Source organism: Numida meleagris, chromosome 3 (genome assembly GCF_002078875.1).
Source record: "Numida meleagris isolate 19003 breed g44 Domestic line chromosome 3, NumMel1.0, whole genome shotgun sequence".
Classification (NCBI taxonomy): Eukaryota; Metazoa; Chordata; class Aves; order Galliformes; family Numididae; genus Numida; species Numida meleagris.
Genome location: NC_034411.1, coordinates 81,417,655 through 81,431,816, shown reverse-complemented (window position 1 = coordinate 81,431,816; position 14,162 = coordinate 81,417,655). Strand labels below are relative to the sequence as shown.

At 37.3% G+C, this 14,162-nt stretch overlaps 1 long non-coding RNA gene across 1 annotated transcript; it reads left to right on the top strand.

Moving 5' to 3' along the window:
- Positions 3,418-13,026, top strand: LOC110396201. Its single transcript, XR_002436834.1, has 4 exons — positions 3,418-3,505; positions 8,950-9,067; positions 9,516-9,645; positions 10,601-13,026. It is a non-coding gene; the product is annotated as an uncharacterized LOC110396201 (long non-coding RNA).

Below are 14,162 nucleotides of genomic sequence, written 5' to 3'. Positions count from 1 at the left end.
GCTTCTTGAAAAACAAGTCGTAGTATGCCAATGTTCAGCTAAAGACTAATAGAATCAGAATATAATCACCAGAAAAAATCATCATGATTGTTAACTGATCATTCATCAGAATGAGGAACAAAGTCTTAGAAAAGAAAGGACATATATTTTTCTTGCACCTAGGCTAATGGGTCTTCTCCAAAATACTCAGTTAAATTCTTCAGTCTCATCAGCCAGAGTCTGCATTTAACTACAAAAAGCAGCTATTACTCCATATTCTGAAAGCATAAAATGAGATACGTTAAGGATGGGAGAAATACCTTATTTCATTTTCAGAGGCTCTACTGCTACATAATACTATTGGCAAGTTAGTCTTAAGGAGAAAAACACAAATCATGCCAAATCCTTTTGCATAGGAAATGACATCCAAGAAGAGGAGACTGAGTTTAGACATGGCAAAACCACCTCTTTAGAAGACTATCTTGCCAGCTACTTTTAATTTTAAATGATTTATAACAATCTTAGTATGAGGCATTTTGGAAATTCAGTACTGAAAAAGCAGTAGCATTAAAAAGGCTGCAAAAAGCAAGTAATTTACTTTTAATTTCTGTTTTACTTTTTATTTTTTAGTAATGAAAGCTGAATCTACAAGATTATGCTAATAGGTGCCCACTGACAAACCTTTAAGTTCAGATCTACTGCAGTAGAAAAGGTTATGTCAGTTCTGAGTTGGTACAGTGTTTATGGCATCTCAAGCACAGAGCAGGAGTGCTTTTAATATTTTATTGATGTAAAGGATTAATGTGAAAGTTCAAATTTCTCATCTTTTTATAGTGCATGGCTGACATCAGTCAGAATGCTGAAATCCATAGATTGGCATGTGATGCTCTGAATATCCTGGGAGCATGGAAATAAGCTTTGTGACCAAATATTTGTCCTTCTGCAAATAAGTCTTTCAGGCTCAGTTCTACCATTGCATTAGCAAAGCTTAGCCTAACACTGTCATAAAAGGCTAGTACGAGGATTCTCTTCTTCCTCTTCCTCTTCTTCTCCTCTTTACTTGTTCATTTGTAGTCCTTTTGTTTCATCTCTCTCTTCCTCTTGTTTGTCTCCTAGATAATCAAGAAGGGTCAAAGAATAGAAAAAAATCTTGCAATGCATTCAACAAAGAAGGCTAGCTGGACTTTTAACCTCTCCATCCTCATTTATTTTTGTTTTTGCTTGGTAAATCCCTCACAGTAGGAGCTGTCTCCTCCCCAGGTTTGTACAAGACACAACTCTGGAGGGGGTCTTTGGTAATGACTGCCATCAATCCTAAAATAACAAGTGCTGAGTTTGATCCTGACTGGCGCATTTGCAGATCATGTGCTGTATATTCTAAGTTTCCAAACTGTAGTTAAAGGGAAAATCTTTCAACCTCTTCCTTATACAACTGAACAAACATTTGTCAATGATTTTTATTAGGACTAGTAGGCAAATTTCACCAGCTGTCAAGATGCAATGAAACAGAACTAAACTATGCTACAACTTCCAATCTTCAGCTCTAATTCTATCTAGATTTGAGCAGCTCCCTAATTGCTGGATGGTCTGAACATTTTTCTGACATGTAACTTATTCCTGAAGTTTTTTAGATCAGCACAGAAATGCCATAACAACTCTTTTCAGTTTAATTTGAATATACTTATATACAAAATTGTTATATTATATAGACCAATAAAACTACCAAATGTATATAATCTTTTCTGCAACTTGCATATTCTTCCCTTTCAAGCTTTCTGACTACCTCATTGATTTTATCATTACTGTTCCCGCTCAAGCAGAGGTAACCTGTAAGAAAAGCTACCCAAGGATTTACCATGGTAAATGGTGCAGTGGTGTGAGCTACAACCCCTTCCTTGCTAGAGAAGCTGAAGTATTTCCCATAGCTTGTAGACAGCTGCAGGGGAAATTTGCAAGAATAGCTGCTTGCATGGTGTGAGACAGTCCTGAATGTCAAAGATGAGAATCAACAACTCAGTCACTGCCTGTGGTGCAGCCTGGTACTTTCTGGTATGTGTTCTCCAGTCCTTCCACAAGCCATGCCTGTTTTTTCCTGCTTGATCTCTTGCCTGTTGTTGTGCTCCCTCTTTGAGTTGCTATTCTGTTAATTTGGATGAAATCAGCAGTGTTTCTGGCCATCTCCTATGAGCTCAGACAGACAGCCTTGCTGATGTGAATAATTCTCTCTAAGCCTCCTAATTACTGCTAAAATTTGTTTTGTTTTGTAACAGCTCCTAGCCAGAGTTTACATGAGGAGACTGCTAATAATGCTGCACACCATGAGGAGTTCATATGCATGCTCTCCTGCTGTGTCAAATTTTTACTTCATTCTCAGTAAACAGATCTTGTCTGGGACAAGTGTGGCCTGAAAGATGACACGTAGAGCACTGATGCTCATCTGGGTTTGAGGAAAAAGCATGACCAGTTGATGTCATTCCCTATCTGTGACTGCTGATCAGATTCCCCTTGCACACCATCTCCTCTGTGTGAGCAGCCAAAGCCAAGCTTCTTCAAGGTACAAGCCAGATCACGGCTGCGTTGTTTAATTTCCTATCCAGCATTTAGTTCCCCTCATTTTCCTCATGGATTGTTCCAACATGCCAGCCCAACCACGTGATCCATTGTGCAGCCAGCTGGCTGGAGCACAGTCAGAACCTGGTCAATATTTGGAAAGAAGTACAGCATGCTGCCTGATTTCAGCTGCAATAATGGAATATCCAGACATACAACGTGAGTTTTGAAGAAGTTGCTCAGCTAGTCTTTTGCCAGATTGGTTAACAATGCCCCTAGCCTATGTGTCAACATCGTGCTTCTAAAAAAGAAAATTAGAAAACAAGGTAATGCTCCAATCCTGGTCCTTTTCTCTGAAAAACTGTCTCAGGTACCTTGCCAGACGTAAGCTAGTGGCCTCTCAACAGAAGAAGAAAAATAATATAAAAAGAAGTTTCTGTCTAAACATCAGGAAGCACTTTACTCTTCACATGATAGAGAACTAGGACATCCAGAGAGGCTGTGGAGTCTTCTCCTTGGAGACCTTCAGAAGCCACCTGGACATGATCCTGGGTCCTCTTCTCCGGGTATCCCTGCTGGAGCAGAGGCTGGGGCAAGTGGACTCAGAGGTCCCTGCCAACCTCAACCATTGGGTGATTCTGTGGAAAGGTGGGAGGAGAAGGTGCTATTATGAAGTGGTTGCATAATTCTGCAAATATGCCTCTCCATGTATTTAACAAGGCCTGGGCCCTTGTATGGGAACTGCTGAGTCATGGCCTGAGCCACTGATTGAGCACGTGGAGGAAAGACCCAGTCATCCCTGGGAGCGCAGGTGAAGGCAATTCACTGTGTGTCCGGAAGGGGTGTAGCCTGGCTCCACCTCTCTTAGGCCTCATTTAAGGGCTGACTGCCACTGAGTGTAGATCTCTTCTAGATCCTTGTAGAGATCCTTCCTTGGTGGGAGCCTTTCCCTGTGAACCTGAATCTTCTGATACGGGTGAGCAACAATCTACTTCCCTTTCCTTATAGCACCTTGCTATCATGCCGGTCCTTCCACCTCTTTTGTAGCACCTTTTCCGTCATGTTGGTCCTTCTGATTGCTACAACCTTCAACTGTCCTTTGCATTTCTTCTGGCCTTCTGAGCTCCACTGCAAAGAAACCAGAATGGCAGGTTGTATGGATAAATGCTTTTTGTAACTTGAACAGTTTAGGCAACAACAGCCTTGCAGTACAAGGTGAAAGAGAAGGGGGAAGAAAAAAAGCATTCTGAGGGATAGAGGAATGATCTGTCACCTTTTCTTTCTGATTTCCTTAAGTTTATTTAAGAATTTGCAGAAGTGTTCTTTCTATTTTACTTTAGACTTTGGTTTTAGTTTGTCTGCTTCCATAGGAGAGTACAAAATATGCTTCTCAACTTCTATTTGGCAAATCTGAGCTCTGTGAGTATGAAGTTTTCAGTTTTTTTCCCAATCATTCATTCATAAGGATATAAAGGAAGTTGCAACTAAGACAGATAGCATTATGAAAATACAATAAAACAGTAAGAAACTCAGAAAAATGTTGAACATAACGCTAGATTAGCAACTAAGAAAATAGAAATAGTAGGAATATTAACATTCTATCTACCTCAACCATAAAACTAGTGATGAACAAAAAATTGTTTGTTATGTATGCTAGACAAGCAGTGATTCTATGGTGTGAATAATAATAAAAATAGCTCTGAGGCTTTTAATTATTCTGGACCACATGTAACAAAGTACTGTGCAATCTGCCAGTGAACCGCTATATCTGGTATGAATATGCATCTCACCTGTTGTCCCACTGATATTTGTGAATATGTTCCTGTGCTGCCCTGCGTTCTTATGTAGCAAAGCATGCTCCCTTAACAGGAGTGGATTTGCAGTACAAAACCATAGGTAGTTACATCCTAATGTCCACAGAACGTGAGCTTAAAAAAGATATTACTTCCAAGTAAGTCTGCCTTTATGGGCTGTTGGACCACAGAGAACATACTATTTTCATCTAAAAGGACTCCAGATTGTCTCCTGATACCACCTCACAATGGAAGCCCAAGCATTTGGACGTGACCAAAGGCCACTGCAGCTGTAGGCTGCTGGAAATTCATGAGATAGTTCAGAAAGGTTATACTCCACCACAGGATATGCCAGGTTTCTTCCTAGGAAGGCTTCACTGCCTGGATATCATAGAAACCATTAAGTAAAAAAAAGAAAAAACAAGTAGTTGGCATGACTTTACGTGATAAACAACAGGATATGATAAATGTTTTGGTGCAGGTATCCTGGGACAGAGAATATATCTAGGCTAGATTATAGCAACATTAATACTATATTATAATTTACTTTTGTACTTAATAAAATTAATAGCATATTTTAAAATTCTGCCACACTTGCACATTAAAAAAAAATAAGAGGCAACTGAGGTTGCAGATACTGTATAGGAGCACCAATGAACCTATACAGCAGTTACTCACTTGTTTTCTTGTCATGATGTTTTCTGCTTTCCATGCCACAGTCACTTCTCTTGCCCTTTAACTAGCTTCTAACAAATCAGTATTAATCAGCCCACTTATGAAGTATGGAATTTGTTGACACTTTTTAAAACAATTGGATGAGATCCTTGCACAGCTCTCATTGAATTCAGTGCAAGGATTTTATCCCCTGAAATTTGAAAAAGACAATGATAATACTTGCCTCCCTAAAGGCAAACAGGTTGTGCTATTAAATTACGTCATCACTTTTTATATTAATGAGTGGGATTTATTGACTAATAAGAATGAATACAATCAATAATGCTTTCACACAGCTGAGAAGCGTAGTGAAAAATCAAAGTGGGATGGAAGTCTTTCAGAAAAAAGCATTTATTCATGACTCTGGCCTAATTCTTGCCAGGATGTTTTTATAAATACTATAAAAATAAGATTACAGTGGTAAAAACTTCTCTTACCAATGAGTATCTTGCACAGACATGCGAGTAGTTAAGCTATCTGACTATTCAGCTAGCTAAAACCCGCTTCAGCCTAATCATTCACTATAATATCCAAAACCATCTTTGAAGTTTGATCTAAAACATGTCATCCCTTGCATGTCTCAGATTTCCCTGCACCCCTCTAAATTCAGTTAATAGAAAACCAAACAGCTCTATCATTCTCATGGTTAATGTTCACTTTTGTCTGAAACCTATGTATAAGAAATCTCTTCTGTCACAAATTCTTTGTTGATATGCATCTGAGTTGCCTGAAGTAATGTTTCTCAATTACAATAACAAATATTATAAAAGAAAAGTTTCTGATCAAGAGACATGAATTCATCGAAAGTATATTGTTCCTCAGGATTAAACTTGAGAAGAAATGAAAGCAACAAAATTTTTATTTCTTTATTTAGTAAGTATTTATTTTGCAGTACCAAACTGGATCTCAGTTGTCTGCCATACTTCTAGTGACCATCGGCTGAGAAATATCTTTATACACATGAAAAAAATGCAGAGATTAGGGAAAAAAAATTAAAAAATGGGAAGGGAAGAGGAGGGGAGGAGAAGGTGGGAAAGGAAGGGGGGGGAAAAAAAGAAACTATTTGCTATAATTTCAAAAGTGTCAAAAAAGTTCACGAATAATATGTCTGTGGCTCCTGCATGTTGGTTTGAAATCCTTCTACTCTTGTGGAAAAACCATCTCTCCAACCTTCTATTTGAATTTCAGATTTTTAAATTCATAGAATCATAGAATGGCCTGGGTTGAAAAGGACCATAATGATCATTGAGTTTCAGCCCCCCGCTGTGGGCAGGGTTGCCAACCACTAGACCAGACTGCCCAGAGGTACATCCAGCCTGGTCTTGACTGCTTCCAGGGATGGGGCATCCACAACCTCTCTGGTCAATTTCTAGTGACCAACTTCCATTACTAGTGACAATGGAAACAAATTTGCAGTCATATTTTTTTTTTAGTATCCGAGAACTAGAGATTGCACAGGCCTATCTTGTGTAATTTTATAGCCATCTTATTCATCAATTAAGCAATAAAGCCTAGAGGAATGGGGTCATGAAAAAGCATAGCTTCTGCAAAACTTGCCTTGTGAGAAATATATTTGAAATGGATCGGTTGATATGCCTTGGCAAAAACAGTGCATTTTCTGTTGTTTTAATGTATCATGAAATCCATGAATGTTTGAATTGAGACTAAAGCAGGATCTGTAACTTTTTTGGTTACAGATTTGCTGCTGGGATGCCAGGTGAATGAGAGAGCCTTAACCCAAAAATAGGCAAAAACCTTCCCAGGTGAAATGCAGAAGAAATTATGTTAAACCCAAGGCACTGTGAAAAGCAAATTGATTAAAAGGTAGTGGTGGAAAACCATATTGAGAGAGGTGCAATTTCTGTACCTTTCCTGTCTATGAATTCAAGCAAATATTCAGAACATTTCTTCACATATGCTCCTTTTTCTATTGCCAAAATTTTTGAAGAAATTATTTCAGACCACTTAAGAACTTGGATTCTTTGAAAAGTATATTTATATATACATTTATTCCCCACACCCCCACGAATAAACCTTTTTTCACATAATGATCTACTGTAATGTGACATGGTCTGTCATAACTCAAACTGCTACCTAGTTTTTCTATAATTTATCTTATACAACTGTGATTTTTTTCTTGGAAGCTTAACATTGTGGATCAGGCTAATTGTAAATAGGAGGAAAATCATGGGGGAAAATCCAATTGTAGGCTTTTTAAAAATGAGAAAAACCAATACTCCTTCAAATTGAATAGAAAACTTCATTTAAAGTATTTGTCCCAAGAACAATAAAAGTCAAAACAAATAACCCTGATTACAGAAGGAAAATATTCAGTCATGTGATAGTAGTAAACTAATTATTTTAAATCAGTGTAACAATTGCACACCTATATGAACTGCATCCAATATCTTATCATTCCATAACTCCCAGTTCTTCGCTGCACTTCACTGAACTACAAAGATCTTCATTACTGTGCTTTGGCTCTTTCATTACCTTACATATCTGCTGAGTTTGCTCCCTTAGCCCCTGTATTTCAGGCTAAGTACATTTTTTGCCACCCACTTTCTAGCACATGCTGAGGACACTAAGGGAGTGGCCTCAAGCTGCACCAGAGGAGATTCAGGTTGGATAGTAGGAAAAATTTCTTCTCTGAAAAAGTGGTCAGGAGCTGGAATGGGCTGCCCAGTGAGTCATTCCTAGAGGTGTTCAAGAAACATGTAGATATAATACTAAAGAACATAGTTTAGTGGGTAAAATTGATGGTAAGTAGTCAATTGGACTAGATGATTTTGGATGTCTTTTCCGACCTTAATGATTCAGTGAACTTGTGACCTTGGGATTTGGCTGCTTTCTAGAAAACAGTTGTATTTTTAAGTTGTCTAGAGATATTTGCCTGTTCATCACAGCCAGGTTTTAATTGTTTATGGTCTTCCAAACTTCTGGTTTAAGCATGTTGAGGACAGGATACTCAGGGTTCTCAGGGTATTTTATATGCAGACTCTAAGTTTTAAAATTAAAATATATGGGCCTTAAGTATGTATCTCTCTATTTTTAACAGACTGTGGGCAACCTGGATGTGTGCTCATACATGTTACACCTCTGGAAGTGTTTAAGATTAAAAGATTATGATTGTTCTTTTTTCCTGTGTGTGCAGGAAGCCATCTTCTAGCTTGATACCAGTTTTTTGCCTGTTATGCTTTCAAACTCAGACACAATATCAGTAGTAACACCTGAGACAGTATCTGATAATAGTGTTCCATAATAGGGGTCTTGCACACCATACTATTAATTTTTCAATACATTCCTTAACAAAAGAGGTTGTCTGGAAGTACCTATGTCTCAGAAGACTATGAAGAGCTCCCCATCCATACGACTGCATTATTACCAGTTTTGTGGAAGAGTTCTATAACTCGAGGCATGTATAATGCAAGGCTTTTTTTGGAACTGTGATTTCTTTATAGCATTTGTATCCTAGTAGAGTGTAATTTAGCTAGTTGTGTTTGAAATAACAGCTGAGACGGGTAACCTGGCTTTTAAGATATGAGCAGTAAGAGCTCATAGCTTCAAGCCCAGGGGAGGTAGGTTTAGATTAGATATAAGGAAAAAATCTTCTACAGTGAGTAGTGAGGTACTGGAACAAGTTACCTAGTGTTGTGGTTGATGCCCTGTCCCTGGAGGCTTTCAAGGTGAGGCTGAATAAGTCCCTGAGCAACCTGATGTAGCTGTGGTGTCCCTATGCATTGCAGGGGAGGTGGACTAGATGGCCCTCAGAAGTCCCTTCCAACTCTAAGGATTCTATGATTCTATGTAGGAACTGAACTCAGCCTATTAACTTGTAAAACCCCTGTAATGTTGACTTAGCTGCTGTCTTAGCCAAGGTGTGTTAAGATTTGTTTGTTTTTCTGATTTTAAGCAGTGTGAACATACCCTCCAACTGGAAATTAGAAGAAATCAATGAGATGGAGGGAAAGAACTAAGGAAGAAGAGACAGAACTACGAATCTTGAGAGTTCAAGTTTGTGTTACTGTAGAGTATGTAACTATGGAAATGCTATCATTTTAACTGGATTTTTTAAATTATGTTGTTGCACACTGCATTCTCTTCTATTTTATTAATGATCTTAATCTAAGATAAGTAAATATAAAGGAGATACTACTTTCAGTAAAAGGAAGCTGTCATAGCAGGGACAGATACTGGAGGGCGCAGATGTTAGAAATAAAGAGACAGTTAAAATAAGAGTACCACACATGCACATAAGCTGGATTACTAAATATGTTTGGTAACAAAGCCAGAAATACATTTGCTCTAGAGTCTTTCTATAGTCAGCAAAACGGACATATTTCCATACTGATTAAAACCTGCAGTGAACAAGAAAAGGCTCTCTTGACACATCAATACAATAACTACTCTATATACATGAAATCCTCTGCAATGATGAAAGACAGGAAAGCTGTGGTTTTAATTGTTTTTTCTTTTTAGTGAAAGAATGTGGCCTTGCTATCTGCCATCAGCAGAGGGACTCAAGACATATTAACTCACTTATTTAAAAACTGCTTGTATTTGGCTCCTTGAGAAAGTGGCAGATGCAAGCATAAATTAAGAAAACCCGGTAAGTTAATAGAGTAGTGTCACTTAGAAAATGAATAGAAATGAATAAGAAATGTGTAATAGGAGGCTGCTGACACTAAGAAAGTGTAAGGTAATGGTCACTGCTTGTAGATGAGTGAGGTCACAGACTATATTTTTTGAATTTCAAATGGTAAATGTTTCTACTGCTGTGTTGCAGTTTTTGCAGAAATAGAACCATATCTTATTTTTCATGTTGTCTAAATAAAGGCTCTGAACTTTTGTCCAGCATCAGATGTCCTTTGTATTCAGTGAATAGGAAACGCATCTTTGAAGGTGTAACTCCTCTGAAGTACATATACTCCAGAATAAGAAACATTTTTTTCTATTAACTATATGGAATGTATAGATTGAGGTGTACATTTAGTAGGATGGATCCCTTCCTGAGGCCTGTATCTTCTGCCAGGTCGCATATCTTTGGAATTCGTAAGGAAAATAGACTTTGGGAGCACTTGTTTGGGATCAGGGACTTCACTAGTCTGTAATGCCTTTGGCTGCTGCAACAAGAGTAGGGCAGATGATTCCAAGAGAATCATCCATCAAAGAGAGAAATCGGTCGTTTTCGTAACTTAGATACTGCACTTGATTGGGAGGAACTCAGAACTTAGTCTGCAAAGTGCCTCCTGTCATTAAAATACCAACAACTATTCTGGAGATACCTCCATCTACAGATGAAGTATTTTGAAATTAGAATTTTCTGGCTCTTTTATTATTGACATCACTAGACCAGCACTCTGGAAAGAAAAAATATTTTATGTAATTTTTTGAGAAGGTAAAAAAAATGAAGTTTTAATTTTCAGTGGAGGGAAAAAGTCAGACTTTGGAGCCAGGTTCAAGACGTTAAAGAACTAACTCATAATTTTTGAATTCTAGTAAAATTGCTGAGGTTGTGTTAGTTACATTAATCACATTTCAATTTTTTTTGTCTTCTGTGGTAGAATATGTTGGGATGTTTGCAAGTATCCTGGATACTGAAGAACTTAATGAGCCATTTCTTCATATTTCGAAGGGAACCTGATGGAGAAAACCTGATGGTCTCCAGAAACAGCTGAAATAATGGTGCATGTTGATATTCTCCTGTTAATATTATACTTTTCCTTTATGTGCTTCTTTCTGATGTCTGTAATGTCACTTTTTTATAAGTTACAAAATGAGCAACAATACATACAATATAAATTATCCACAAATTTTTCAACAAGAGAGATTAGGCTGTGTTAGAGTTCACTTCCCAGAATTTTATTCTGTTCTTCTTTATAGGTTATCAGTATTTTTCTGTTTGCTTATCTGCTGGTTACCTGTGTGATATTACTGGTGGTTTAAATCCTGCTTCTGATGTGCAGTCATGTATCTGATACTGCTTCAATTGATTCAGCAGAATTTGAAAACTTGTGGAGTTGGGTAAAATGAGCTCTATTCTCCTTCTAAAGTTAACGCCTTTCAATTCAAGATGAGTATGATTGAGAAAGCTGCTGTTTGCATCATCCTGAACAGATACTGAATCATATGGCCCAGCAAAAGACATCATCCACAGTTCTGGTACTATACATAAAAAAATACTGTGTGAATATTTTGGAAAAAAATTTCCTGAAAGCTAAAAGAGTAAAACTTACTGGTGCTTAACTTGTTCTGTAGGAACTTTAAGCTAGGTTACCAGTAGCAAAAATGTCAATAAAAATCTTGGAGTGAGTAGAGGGCATAAAGAAGAAAATGAGGCTCTATCAACAAAGTCAAAATGTTCATCTTTTTGAGTCCACTGGCAGAAAACTGTATTATGTAAAGATATCACTATTAATGAAGGGATCAAAGCAGAAGACTGATTGAAATAGCAGAATAACTCATTTTTTTCCAACTCCCATAAAGCCTCCAGAAGGTTAATGATGAAGTGCAGACTTTGTGTATGGAAGACTCAAGTCTAGACGTGTATGTTACTATGGAGAAATAATTGACTTTTTTTCTGTGAACAATCAAGACTATTTTCTAAGGTGTTTCAAAACTTATCATTGAATAGAATGAAGTTCTCATCCTTCTTATGTTAATACCTTTTGTGGTATTTCCTGAACAGGAAGAGTAAGTGTTTCAACTTCCATCTGGATGCAGTTCTGAAATACTCCAAAGATACTTACCAGAACTTAATGTAGCTAGATTTAGTGGAAAAGAAGTTTCATAATCATGCAAACATTCTCTGTCATAGTAAAAGATTCACAGTCTAATATACTTCATATTAAAATTTCCATCTGATTTACTGAGGCTTACTTTATGCAGATTTAAAAACACTGACCAATAGATGAGTAATTGTGGATACCTACATTGGTGGACATATGTAAATCCTCTGCACTGAAACTTGTATTAGAACATATTTCTGGGACTGATATTAATGTAAAAATGTATGCTGGTATCTTTCCAGTGCCTGTGTAGAAAAATAGTATGAAGAAAATAAAAAAGAATTTGTTTTAGATATTTCTAAAATAAACTTGCTATGAGTCTTCCCTTCGTCTTTTTGGAACTCCTAGTAACCTCTCTAAGATGAAGCTAAAACCAGTAATCTCCAAAGATTTTTTTCTTTTCAGGGCTTGTGATGACATGCAATATCCTGTACACTTAATGCAAAATTTTCACCTGCCAAAACTGTAAAAAAAAAAAAAAACCTAAAATTTGCTTTTAAAAAACACTGTGCGTCCTCACAGCATTTCTTTGCTGTGGTCTAATTGTAATTTCAGTACAGGATGCTGCTTCTTGTTAATCACTGAATGCAAACAGATGATGTGGGACACCCCTCTTTCTCTCACTCACATGTTAGAATTAGAGATCTTCTTAAAGGGAAGGCACAGCTACTTGCAGGTTCGGTAAGTCCAGCATACAATAATGGAAGTATTAGACTGTCTCATATTGCTATCAAATTATTTTCTTAGCTTGCTTGTCCAACTGGCTAAGATTCTTTGTCTTAGTTCTGTTGAAATCAAATTCATTTTGACCCTGAAAACACTGATGAATTCCTGGCCTTTTTGTTATTACAAATGGTTGCTTTATAGAGGAAAAACAGTGGCAAGAAGAGACATCACAGAAATGTTATCTTAACTGGTAGACCATGGGAAATTCAGATTTGGGTGAAACTTTAACCTTTTGCTGTCACCGCAAGATGGGAGCATTTTAATTCTACCAGTTTCTGTTACTTTCAAATTTCTTTAAATAGCCTCTGTGATCTGTGGAAATGCTGCCTGGACAATGTGTGCTGTGTTTCCTATTATTTCATGAGGCTTGTTATTAACATTGAGTGTACTAAAGCAGGCTGTAACAACTGTGGAAACATGCTTTTGTATACTGACGTTAATTTGTGAATTACTCTTTTTAACTAACCTCATTAAAAAATGACCTTTGGAAATAAAAGCTTATCTATTTTTTTTTTCCTGATGCTTTTAAAATTTTTTTCTTCCTCAGCATTCCTGAAGCAATGGAACTGTGGTGTGTAATACTATTAGCCAGGAGGTTACAAGATAATTGTGAAGGGGAGAAAAATGTTTAAGAGATTTAAAGGATTGAAAACCACAGCCATAATGGTTCCCTTCATACAAGAGATTTCCAGGGAAGCTGAAGCAGGCATAGGGGGCCAGCTATAGACGGTCAGGGGCTTGGAATATCTAGTGTGTAGGGAGAGATGTTTTTTTCAGTCCATAAGAGAGAAGAAGATCAGTGGGACTGAGATCATCTGCTCTCTAAAGGAGGTCATAAGGAAGGCAGGGCCAAACTCCTCAGAGGCATGCAGTGAAGAGGTAAGTGGCAGCGGTCACAAGCTGCAGCAAAGGATTTTCATTAGATAAAAAGGGGGAAAAGAAAGAGAAAAATGTGATGGTCTAGAAGATTTCACAATGTATTTTTAACAGTCAAAACCTTTCTGTAGTAAGAGGACTTTTTAAGTTTCCTTTGGATTTCTGTGGTTTCTAATTACTTCTTGGAGTAACAGCTCTGAGAGTTTGATACAAATATTTTTCCCATGGTTATCTTATACCTATTTGACAAAAGCTGAGCATATTTCCTTATTGGTCAGTTTGTCACAAATATTTCAGCCTCATAATGAAAAAACAAAAACAAACCAACCTGAAAAAAATACTTAGGATAGGAAAAGGCTTAAAATTGTGCAAATGAGGGACATTTTAAGTGATTCATAATAAACAGACTTATTAATTATCTTTAAAAATCAATGCATCACAACCAGGGTGTGAATCAAAATGTCAAAGTAAGTTATCTAGAAGCATAATTTGGGAAAATGCTGCATTTGAATTTTCATACCATTAGACTCTGCCATCAAGTGGGTTATTTTAAACTCTTCTGTGAATGGTCCCCATACAGCTCATGGGGTCTGGGCCCCTGAATCTGTGAGGAACTCAGAGGAATACAGTAAATCTCTTCCTATTAGTCAGTTGTACTGAGGAGTGACCCAAGCTGTCTGATCTGCTGCTTCATACTCATGAACCCTTTGCAGAGCTCCTACATTGCTGCATTTGT